This window comes from Balaenoptera musculus, chromosome 3 (genome assembly GCF_009873245.2).
Source record: "Balaenoptera musculus isolate JJ_BM4_2016_0621 chromosome 3, mBalMus1.pri.v3, whole genome shotgun sequence".
NCBI classification, from domain to species: domain Eukaryota; kingdom Metazoa; phylum Chordata; class Mammalia; order Artiodactyla; family Balaenopteridae; genus Balaenoptera; species Balaenoptera musculus.
In genome coordinates, this window is record NC_045787.1 from 140,138,080 (window position 1) to 140,150,874 (window position 12,795).

Sequence of the window (12,795 nt, forward strand, 5' to 3'; positions counted from 1 at the left end):
ATCCCTATTTTACTGCTGAGGAAACTAAAGCTCAGAGAAGTTAGTTAACTTGCCCTAGATCAAACAGCCATTGAAATGTCAGAATCTACATTTAGGATCTGACTTAAAGCAACAATTAGTTCTCCCAGTTCTGACAGCCAGTGAAAAGCAGAGGTGAACGGCAGGGACTCTGGGGCCAGATCACCTGGGCTCATATGAATCCTGACCCCATCACTTGCCAGCTGTGAGACTTAAACAACATGCTTAGCATTTTTCATCACTGTCTCTCTTACCTCCATTTGCAAAATGAGCACAAGAATAGTAACTACCCAAGAGGGTTATTTTGAGGATAAGAAGATTATTACAAATAAAGCACTTAGAAATGTACTTAGTAAGCAATACTATTATTATGTTGGCTGCTGACTCTGGAGAGAATCAGGACAAACATACTTTGACGAGAAGTAGAAAGGAGTATGATAAAGCTGTAAATCAGAGGAAGGTAGATCAAGGCAAGAGAAATAATGCAGAGGTCTCAGTTTCGACCTGCGATGGTATCTGAGGATGGGAGCGGGAAACAGCCCACCAAGAGAGAACATGGATGAATGCCAATGGACAGAACATTAACGAAGACAAACTTAGAAATCAGAGTTGTTCTGTTGATGGGAATACCCTGCAGTTTGTTTTTCACTGGCTTTGCTGTTGTTATTGTTCCCTATTCTTTAAACAGAAAAGACATCACTTTGTTGAACCATCTCAAAAGCAATTGTGTAAAAAGTAAAGTCTATACAATCTGAACTCCTATGAGAGGTTTAGTCTACCTTCCTCAGCTCAGGCAAAGGCTTCTGGGAGCAAAGCACCAACTTTGATTCCTAAATGAGCATCAGTCCCTGTGGTTCAGTTGCTCAAAGCTTCCAGCAGCACAGAACCTAATAGTTCATGCTCCACAGCTGGGTTCTGAGCCTGGGGCTTCCAGTGACTTTTCAGAGAGCTTCATGATTGGTTTGCTTCCATGGGATTTGGATCAAAATGAAAAATGAGCCCAAGGTTATTTGGAAACAGTTCATATTTAAGAGACCTTCAAACACTTTCACAAATAAAAGCGGTCTATGAATATTGTATAATAACCCTGTAATAACTTCCCACTTGCTAATGTTTATCACGGGAGGAAAATTAGCAACGGGTACACCCATACTTCAAAAGTTAGGAAATGGGAGATAAAATCCAAGTAGTTTGGAAGAGTTGAAATCACTTTACTCAGAAGGGAATAGCAGTTCATAAGGGAAGGAAATTGCATTTGAATTTCCTAGCATGGTGATAATAAAAGTATTCTATCTAGATACTTATTTTTGACAGAGTATCCCCAGACTCCAGCATCTAACCCACCAATCCCTGTCCCCACCAACTCATTATGGGCCATCCATGGAGCCTGTATTGTTCTGGAGTCACAGGGATGGGGTTATGCAGATTGAAGATCATCTGTCTACCTTTAATGCATAAAGTAGAAACCAAACGCAATAATCTCATGGACACTTAAATCAATGTCTTTTCAATCACCATCCATCACCATCCTTTTGTGGCACTGGTGCTAACCCTCACCCTTCATTCTGGAGCAGAGCTGCCCTTTAGGACCTGTTCCACATTAGTGAGTCAAATCGGCCATTTTTTCATTGCAGACCCGCTGGCTTAAAAAGCAGCGTTTACAAAGAAGCTTGTGATGCGGTGAAGAGCCAGGACAGAAATGTAATAAACAATGTTTTGAATTACATTTTGGACATTTAAAAATGCTCTGGGCTCAATTTCATAAGGCATTTGCATTTGTAATGAGAAAAGAAAAAAAAAAAACCATCTCTGAGCTTCCAGTCTCAGGTTAACAGCCTCTTCTATGCTGTAAATTTTTTTTAGGAGCAATTACAAATTGTACACAGATTCATTATTTCTCGAGTACTTTATCAGGACATTTCCCCATACATCTAATTTATCCTGTCTGAAATGTAACTTGACATAAGGGATTTTCTTAATTGCTTTTGAAGCCCTTCCAAGATAATCAACTGCTTTTGGGAGGATGATAAAAGACAGTAGACAATATTGCCAGTCTGTCTACAGATCACACGCTGAAGTTTATGGGTAAGAGATAGCAAAGAAAGGCAACATTTGCCTCTTAAACGATCTAGTGTCTCTATTTTAATTTGGTTTCCATTTAAATGGCAGTGTCTAAGAATAGCAAGAAGAAAATCTCCCATTTTTATCTGCCCCATTGCAATGGCTGTCACTTTGGGGGGGGGCGGTAGATGCAGTCATTATTTACAAATGGACAAAAGTACAGTCTTTGTTATTCTGAAGAATCCTAACCAAAGATTAAATAAAGATTAAAGCAAAAATAAAATAACCAAATTTGGGGAGGAGAAGAAATGCTGTCAAAAGCTGGTTGTGTTTCTGCAACCCACCATTTAACAATTTAAGCAAATGGTGGAACACTTTTTTAGAACCTTTTTACCTTGAGTTTTCAAGCTGCCAATGCTAAATAATTCCATTTTTTAGTTACAGAACTGTTATCTAATATACATGGTAGGCAGGATTATGGTTGCCCACAGATGTCCATACCTTGACACCCAGAACCTTACATGGCAAAACAGACTTTGTAGATATGATTAAGACTGTTGACCTTGAGATGGGGAGATTATCCTGGATCACTGGGAGATACCCAATCTACTCAGGTGCGTCCTTAAAATTGGAGACCCTTTCCCGACTGTGGTCAGAGAGCGATGAGACGGAAGCGTTGGAGAGATTCAACGTTGAGGACTCGGCCCACTGCTGCTGGCTTTGAAAATGGAAGGAGGGGGCCACAAGCCAAGGAATGTGGTGTCCTCTAGAAGTTGGGAACAGCCTTCAGTTTATAACTAGCAACAAAATGGGGACTTCATTCCCTCAGATGCAAGAAACTGAATTCTATCAACAACCCTAGTGAGCAGGAAATTATTCTTCTCTAAAGCCTCTGCAAAGGAATACAGCCTGGAGACACTTTGATTTTAGCCCATTGAGACCTGTGTCAGACTTCTGACCTACAGGACTGTGAGATAATACATTTGAGTTGTTTAAGCCACTATGTTGGTGGTTATTTGTTAAAGATGCCCAGAAAACCAATATGCTGTCTAAAGTATAATATCCTATTTTGGTACCCAGATCATCTTCGTAATGCCCAAATACAAGAGATTTAATAGGACTTGTATTATCATTTAGCATTTAGTTAGTACCACCCTGTGCAATGGAAATTCAAATACTGCTTGCTAAAATCAAATTAATTATATCTCACAAACGGAAAATAGAAAGACTCTAGTGTCCTTTTAGGGAGCTGACATTATTAACTTAAGAACACTAACTGGGACATTGGGTAAAGGAAGAAAATTATTAGCTTTGTTTTAGATCAACAATGTTAATATGCCATGCTGACCCTTAATCATCTCCCAAGAATTGCTCTTGGCAGGAATTGGAAAACTGATTGTTTTCAATTTTAAAGCTTAGCCTTGGCAGTCTGTAGTAAGAAGTCCACAGGAGTTCAAGGAATATTTAGATCTTTTCAACTAAAAGATACTCCAAAATGATAGGAATCATAACTAATAACAGAATCACTTTTTCCAGGTAATGCAGGCAATATTAATAGCCAAAAATAAAATGGTTAGTTTGGTGCTTCACTTGTATTAAACGATGGATGACCTTATCCTAGGTATCATGTTCCAGTTGTAGTTAATTAACTTTCCCAAAGACACAACAGCAAAGCATAGCAATTCCAGTGAGGCAGGAGATCACAGAAACTGCTATGGAAGGCATCAAACTAAAGAAAACTGGGAGCGTTCAGCTCATAAAGCAGGTCAGGAGGAGATCCCTGATCTAAGTCTATAAATCAATAAAAGTATGGTGTCCCATTTTAAGATGGTGGATGGAATACATGTATCAAATTTTGTTTCCACCCAAAACCCCAGTGAAAAATACTTTTTTTAAAAAAAGACATAAAATAACAAGGACAGGAAGAACAGGAAAGGAGACAACAGTAACAAAATTTTGGAAGCTGGAAAGCAAAGGGAACTATGGTAAAGGATTTAACCAACCCCCAAAAGCTGAGTTGTAGCCAGTGGTTGGGAGAGCTGAGAACCAAAGTAATTTACTCTGAAAATCCTTAAAAGACTCAGGACCAGATACCTCCAAATCTTGGGTGAAAGGGAAGGAAGAGAGTAAAGAGAGATGAGTGAAATTAGATTCCCAGATCCTCTCCCCAACACCTCCAGATTTCTGAACATCTATCCTCTGGATAGTCTTTTAACACAGATGATGTCTGGAGTGGAGTACGGGAGGTGAGATGGGCAGGTTGAGGATGGAGGTACTACACTGAAGACAGGAGGAATAAGTGAATGTACGAAAGCTGGATGCTACCTTCAGGACTTCGAACTGTGTGGGAGCGCTAACATAATCTAGCAAGGAGTTCACTACCTTGGGTCAAGGTCTCTACTGGATGAACTGCACACCTTAAGAAAGCCTATTATGTAGGCTGCCTGTGCGGGCCCTCGGGGCTGCGCGAGCAGGTCTAGGACGCCGAGCGGTGCGTCTCCGCCGCACCCAGGGGCCGTGATGCCTACGTAGTAGAGTGACAGCAGCTGGGCTAAATGTTTCACCGCTGAACTGCTTCCTCAGGTATCCTGGCTCTGGCGATTGCTATGGGAGATTGGATGACTGTCACAGATCGAGGTCTGTCTTCAGAAAGCAAAAATCTCTCTCAATATACCTCAGAAACAAAGATGTCTCCATCAAGTTTATACTCACAGCAAGTGCTATGTTCTTCAATACCTTTATCAAAAAATGTGCATGGTTTTTTTAGTGCCTTCTGCACAGAAGAGAATATTGAACAAAGTATTTCATATCTTGATCAGGAATTGACTACTTTTGGTTTTCCTTCATTATATGAAGAATCCAAAGGTAAAGAGACAAAGAGAGAATTAAATATACTTGCTGTTTTAAATTGTATGAATGAGCTACGTGTACTCAGCGGAAGAACCTTCTAGCTCAGGAAAATGTGGAAACACAGAATCTGAAACTGGGAAGCGATATGGACCATCTGCAGAACTGCTATGCAAAACTTAAGGAACAACTGGAAACCTCCAGGACAGAAATGATTGGTCTTCAGGAGAGAGACAGACAGTTACAATGCAAGGACAGGAATTTGCATCAGCTACTGAAAAATGAGAAAGATGAGATGAAGAAATTACAAAATATCATTGCAAGTCAAGCTACTCAATATAACCATGATATGAAGAGAAAAGAGCGTGAATATAATAAACTAAAGGAACGTCTACATCAACTTGTTATGAACATGAAGGATAAAAAGATAGCTATGGGGGCTTCCCCAGTGGCGCAGTGGTTGGGAATCTGCCTGCCAGTGCAGGGGACCACGGGTTCGGGCCCTGGTCTGGGAAGATCCCACATGCCGCGGAGCAGCTGGGCCCGTGAGCCACAACTACTGAGCCTGTGCGTCTGGAGCCTGTGCTCCGCAACAAGAGAGGCCGCGATAGTGAGAGGCCCGCACACCGCGATGAAGAGTGGCCCCCGCTTGCCACAACTGGAAGAGAGCCCTCGCACAGAAGCGAAGACCCAACACAGCCATAAATAAATTAATTAATTAATTTAAAAAAATAGCTATGGAAGTTTTAAATTACGTGGGGAGAGCTGATGGAAAAAGAGGCTCCTGGAGGACGGGTAAAACTGAAGCCAGGAATGAAGATGAAATGTAAAAAATTCTCTTGAATATTGTCAGAAACAAATCCTAATGGAAAATGCTGAACTTAAGAAGGTTTTTCAGCCAATGAAAAAGGAAATAATTTCTCTTCTTTCTCCCCAAAAGCAGAAACCTAGAGAAAGAGCAGAAGATGATAGTACAGGGACTGTTATCCCTGATAGTGAAGAAGATGCTGGGGAACTGAATAGAGGCAGTACGTTTCACCTTTCCTGTGAAACCGTGAGAGAGCAGCTTACCAACAGCATCAGAAAACAGTGGAGAATTTTGAAAAGTCACGTAGAAAAACCTGATGACCAAGTTTCAAAGGTACACTTAGAAGGTTTTAATGATGAAGATGTAATCTCACGACAAGACCATGAACAAGAAACTAAAAAACTCGAGTTAGAAATTCAACAGTGTAAAGAAATTATTAAAACTCGGCAGCAACTTTTATAGCAGCAGCTTGCTACTGCATGTGATGATGACACCACTTCACTGCTACAAGACTGTTACTTGTTGGAAGAAAAGGAACGCCTCAAAGAAGAATGGTCCCTATTTAAAGAGCAAAAGAAGAATTTCGAGAAAGAAAGACTAAGCTTTACAGAAGCAGCTATTCGCCTTGGATTGGAGAGAAAGGCATTTGAAGAAGAAAGAGCCAGTTGGTTAAAGCAACAGGTTTTAAATATGACTACCTATGACCACCAGAACTCAGAAAATGTGAAACTTTTCGGTGCCTTCTCACGAAGTTCTGATCGGGACAACCCTACAGCACACTCGAGGCCACGGCAAAAGAAACCTCACGGTGTGCCTAGTGGGTCTCCAGTTTGCAAGTCTAAACTTATTAAATCTATTCCTGCTTCTCCCTCTACTTCCGACTTTTGCCAGACACGTTCCTGTGTATCTGAACATAGTTCAATCAATGTACTAAATACAACCTCTGAAGAATCTAAGCCAAATCAGGTTGGAAGAGAATGTACAAATCAGAAGTGGAGCGTGGCATCAAGGTCTGGATCACAGGAAGGTTGCTATAGTGGATGCTCCTCGACTTATACAAATTCTCACGTAGAGAAGGATGACTTACCTTAGACACGTGAACTGGGATTTTTTTTTTTTTTCATTAACATGTTCATCAAATTTCACATCTGAGTTGAAACAGGGTGTGTTATAAAGTCAATCATCTCTAATAATTTAAGATGGCCTGTGTTGTTTGGACTTCCCTGTTCCTCCCCCAAAGAGCTAAAATGTTACATCTATTTAAAAGGATATAAAAGCTTCGGATATGTATTTTTAGTAACAGAAGCACCTGGTTCTGTGAATAAAGGAATGTACAGACGTTTCGACGGAAACAAAGCACCAGAATGAGTTTCCTCTTATAGGTAATTAAAAATAGCACTTTTAGGAAACTGATTATTGTAAATATTTAATTTTGTCTCATACATAGTTGGCATTGGAAGTTTAGCCTTTCCTTGACTGTATACTGCAGATTTTTAACAAAGCAAGTTATATATTTATGATGTTTAGTGTGATTTGAAATACCCTCGTTCATATGTTTTAAATAAAGTGAAATTTATGTAAAAAAAAAAAAAGCCTATTATGTAAAAGATAAACTTGGCTCTCTAACAGTGGCCCTCTACATTACTAATTACCAAATCTCTAAACCGTATTAACCTCAGTAGGAAAAGGATGGTATGAGAGAGTCCTTGGAGGCTATGAGTACCGCCTGCCCCAGGCGGGTCACCCTTCTGGCCCTTCTATCTCCAGCATCTCAAGGGAGCTTAAAGGCAGTGATGTGCTGATGTACTTAGTGCCCTGCTCCCTCTGGCAACACTTCTTTTGTGATAAAACTTTCTCTCTGATTCACTCTCCCTGAAACGGCTTAATAGTACAGATCTCAGGCTTCTTCTCCAACCAGCCACCAGACCACTGGCAGTCAAACCTTTGCCCTCCAAGCAGGGGACTGGAAGACCCTTTTCTGAGGAATCTGACCTGCCCAAAAGGAAAAACCTGAAAATAATGACATTGGGAGCTCCCCCAACTAACGGGAAGCACTCACATTGTCCTACAATAGTTGTTCTCCTTTGGGACGACTTTGCTCCCAGGGAATATCTGGCGATGTCTGGAAACATTTCTGATTGTCAAGACTGGAGGGGTGTGGCTGGTGTCTAGTAAGGAGAGGCCAAGGGTGCTGTTAATCATCCTACAATACGCAGGACAATCTTCCTACACACAGATACTCAGCAGTTCCAATTAGCCTTTCAGTGTCTCGCTCTCAATCATGATCAGACAGCCAAGGGTTACCAGACAGCTTTGCAAAGCCTGTAACAGAGAAGAAAACAGACTAAGCACAATCAAACAAATAAAAGCAGTCTGGAGGAAACATACCTTGCAGCCAAAAAAAAAAAAAAATACTAAAACTATCATTAATAAAAAAAAGAGATAACACAGTCCATACATCCATGAAACATAACAATGATGCTCTTTTTTTTTTTTTTAAAGGAATTCCTTTATTTTTATTTATTTATTTATTTATTTATTTTTGGCTGTGTTGGGTCTTCGTTTCTGTGTGAGGGCTTTCTCTAGTTGCGGCATGCGGGGGCCACTCTTCATCGCGGTGCGCGGGCCTCTCATTATCGCGGCCTCTCTTGTTGCGGAGCACAGGCTCCAGACGCGCAGGCTCAGTAGTTGTGGCTCACGGGTCCAGTTGCTCCGCGGCATGTGGGATCTTGCCAGACCAGGGCTCGAACCCGTGTCCCCTGCATTGGCAGGCAGATTCTCAACCACTGCGCCACCAGGGAAGCCCGATGCTCTTTTTTAAAAAGGAAACATTGAGAGAACACAGGTTCTTGGAAACTAAGATGATAACAAAAAGAATAATTTAATAGAAGTGGGGAAAATTTTTTTTAAAGTTAACGCAATCTCCCAGAATGAGAATACTAAAAAGACAAAGAATTGAAAAATAGAGATGAAAATCAGAGGATCAGTTATTGGTTTCCTACTGCTGCTGTAACGTATTACCGCAAACTTGGTGGCTTAAACAACACAAATTTATTATCTTTCAGTTCTGGGGGTCAGTAGCCTGAAATGAGTTTCACTAGTCCAAAACCAAGGTGTTGGCAGGGTCATGCTTCTTCCTGAGGTGCTAGAGGCAAATCTGTTTCCATACTGCTTTTTCTGGCTTCTGGAGGCTGCCTACATTCCTTGGCCTGTGACCTCCTCCTTGCATCACTCCCATCTCTTGCTTCCATTATCACATCTACTACTTAATTTCCTGCTTCCTTCTTAAAAGGACCCTGTGATCACATTGAACCCACCAGGATAATTCAGGATAATCTCATCTCATCTCATTATTCTTAATCACATTTGCAAAGTTCCTTTTGCCACATAAAGTAACATTCACAGATTCTGGGGATTAGGACATGGGCAAATTGGGCAGGGGGCATTTTTTGGCCTACCACAATCAGATTACGAGGCGTGATATCCATAAAGTACAATGAAAAAGAAGATGGAGAGGAGGAGATAATAATGAAATACTGAAGGCTTTAAGTTTAAAGACTGAATGGGCTAAGGGCTAAGCAAAATGAATGAAAATAGACCTACAACAAGGGGCACCACTGTAAAATTTCAGAATAGCAAAGATAAAAAGAAGATTCAATAAGCTTTAGCAAGGGGGAAAAGAAACATACGAAGGACAAAAAATCACTGGCTCTGTACTTTCAAATACCAACATTGGAAGCACAAACAATGGAACAATGTCTCCAAAATTCTGGGGGGAAATGTTTCCCCTGTTAACATTTTATACCCAGGCGGTCAAGTTTCAACATTTTTATCCCTTACAGACCCTTTCTCAGGAAGCCACTGAAGGATGTGCGACCACAACTAGAAAGCACAATAAAGTGACAGAAATGAAACGCAGGAAACAGGAGACTCAACACAGGAGAGACAAAGGAAATTCCAGGACAACAGAGAAGGGAGATCAGAAAATACAGGGCAGCAAGTTCAGACTGGAGCAACATGACTAAAGAGAGTAAGCTGAGAGCTATCTCCAAGATGGTGTTTGCAATCCTATCATCTTTGTTTTAAACCTGAGAATGTCAGATGAGTCTGGCCCAGTTTGTTCTGTTTCTGCTCTGCCCTTCATGCTGTGAAGCCTGGAATTGGTGGGGATCTTCATCTTAACCCCAAAGAATAAGAGCTACCTACCTGTGACAGCTAGATGGTAGGCCACAACAAGCTTAGCAGCAGAAAACACAGAGCAAGCCAGTCCCTGTTACCACATTCTTACCGGCCTTCCAGACCTACACAACAGTAGTTGGTCCAATTTTCCCAAGACTCGTTCACACCCTTGCCCACTGTGAACCTGCAGGAAAGCTGAAGCCAGAGACATTCAGTAAATCATCTCCTGGGAGCTGTCGCTTTGCAGTAGCAATATTATCCTTTTCTTCCCTGGCTGTGTGCTTACTATCTGTTTTTCAGAAGTAAGTAATATATAGTTGGAGATGCGTACATAAATTGTAAATAAAGACAATCAAGACAGTGACTAATACAAGAGTCACGATACTACCGCACACCCATTAGGATCACTACTATCAGAAAAACAGAAAATACCAAGTGTTGGCAAGGATGTGGAGAAACTGGGACCCTTGCCCTGTTGGTGGGAATGTGAAGTGGTGCAGCCACTATGGAAAACAATATGGTGACTCCTCAAAAAATTGAAAAATTGAACTAGTGTATGATTCAGCAATTCCACTTCTGAGTATGCACCTCAAAGAATTGAAAGCAGGGTCTCCAAGCGCTATCTGACACCCATATTCACTGCAGCATTACTCACAATAGCCAGGAAATGGAAGCAACCCAAGTATCCATGAATGGATGAACAGATAAACAAAATGTGTACATACAAACATGGAATATTATTCAGCCTTAAAAATGAAAGAAACTCTGACACGTGTTTCAGCATGGATGAATCTTGAGAATATCACACTAAGTAAAATAAGCCAGTCACAAAAAGACAAATCCTGTACGGTTACATTTATATTAGGTACCTAGAAGAGTCCAATTCAGAGACAAAGTAGAATGGTGGCTGCCCAGGCCTGGGGGGAGGAGGGAATGAGTTGTTGTTTAATGTGTATCGTCTGTTGTGCAAGATGAAAAGTTTTGGAAATTTCTTGATGAATGTACTTTTAATACAATACTATTGAACTGTACACTTTAGAATGGTTAAGATGGTAACTTTTATGTGTATTTTATCACAATATAAAAAAATTTTTTTAAAGTGAAGATAATGGTTACCTCTGGAGGGAGAATTGGCACTGTGTGTAATTTTGTAATTTTGTGTGTCAATCTGGCTAGGCCACAGGGTACCCAGATATTTGGGCAAACATTATTCCAGGTATTTCTGTGAGGCCCTTTGGATGAGATTAACATTTAAATCAGTGGACACTGAGTAAAGCCCTCCATAATGTGGGTGGGCCTTATTTAACCAGTTGAAGGCCTGAATAGAACAAGAAGACCAGCCTCCCCTGAGCAAGAGAGGATGCTCCAGCAGACTGCCTTCACACTTCACGTGCAACATCAGCTCTGCCTGGTTCTACCACAGACGGCCTACGGACTCAAACTGCAACACCGCTTCTCCTGGGTCTCCGACCTGCAGGCCCACCATGCAGATTTTCAATTTGCCAGCCTTCACCATCACATAAGCCAACTCCTCATAAAAATCTCTCTCCGCATACACATACATCATATTGGTTCTGTGTCCCTGGAGAGCCCTAATTAATACAGGCACAATAGGGGAAAGGCATACAGAGAGCTTTTAAGATACCTGCAATGTTCAATTTCTCAGCCTGGGTGGTAGTACATAAGTGTTTATCAGTATTCTTTAAACTGCACATACATTTTATGCACCCTCTGCACGTAAGATTTTTTTCACCATTAAAAATACTTTTTTTAAAAAAATCTAAGATTGGGATGAAACCCAATCTATTCACCAAAGTTCACGTCTAGATTTCTTAACCCTTCAAGATTTTAAATAAATAACCTGGGCCTGATAAACCTCTCTGTAGCTGAAGATGATTAAATTGGCTTGGCAGAGTTAAGTGGATCATGAATGATGGATCTGAAATGAGTCATTAAAAACTTAAGAATGTTTAGAGGTTGACATTATGAAAGATGACTACCCCTCAGGCCGCTGAGAGACATGTTATCAAACCAGATAGAAACTGGTGCCATCTCACATGGTCTTAGCTCATATAGCACATATTTTTTTCCATCATCCATCCTCGTCCTTTAGTTTCAGTGTGAATTCTAACTACAGAAGAACCCCCAACACTCTTTCAACTATCCAATGACTTATTATGTACCAAGCACATAAAGTCTGGGGTGAGACAGTGTAAGGAGAAAAAGAAATTATTCCCCACCCTTCAACATACCCAAGTGTTTGTCCTCTCCTGAATAAGTTTAGCATCTCATATTAAGATGTTTTGAAGCCTCTAAGTCAAGTTTACATTTTAAAGGTAATTTTTTTTTTTTTTTAGGTAAGAAGTGGATTTATTTAGAGAAACACATTCCACAGACAGAGTGTAGGCCATCTCACAAGGCGAGAACGGCCTCAAAGGTAACATTTTTTGAGTTCTATAACAAAGTACGGAGAAATTGGAATTGCCCAGTAACATGTACTATGTTTTTTCAAAAATTAGAGTGGAGATGGGGACCAGGGAAAGCAAACAATCATGAGTGTGAGCTGAGCAATTTCACGGCCATCTTTTGATATAAATCATCTGCAAATAAATATATGAATTTTAATTTATCCAATTTCCAGATATACAAATACATGCATATAAATTCATGTATCTTCTCATGTGTGTGGCAAAATATGGAAAAGAAATTTCAGAAGTTGTTAGGCTAAACAGGTTATAAAAATAATTTACATTATTTTCAATTTTTCAAAATTTTATTTCTAAATATAAAAGTATGCTCATTGTAGCAAAGTACTACTAATGATACGGTTTTCAAAGAGATAGGATTTAATTTGGACTCCAACAGTAATTTATTCCAAAGGT

At 40.4% G+C, this 12,795-nt stretch overlaps 1 pseudogene; it reads left to right on the plus strand.

Annotated features, from left to right (window-relative positions):
- The first annotated feature begins 4,685 nt into the window (after nucleotides 1–4,685).
- LOC118893038 lies at nucleotides 4,686–6,891 on the plus strand (annotated as a pseudogene).
- The last annotated feature ends 5,904 nt before the right edge of the window (nucleotides 6,892–12,795 follow it).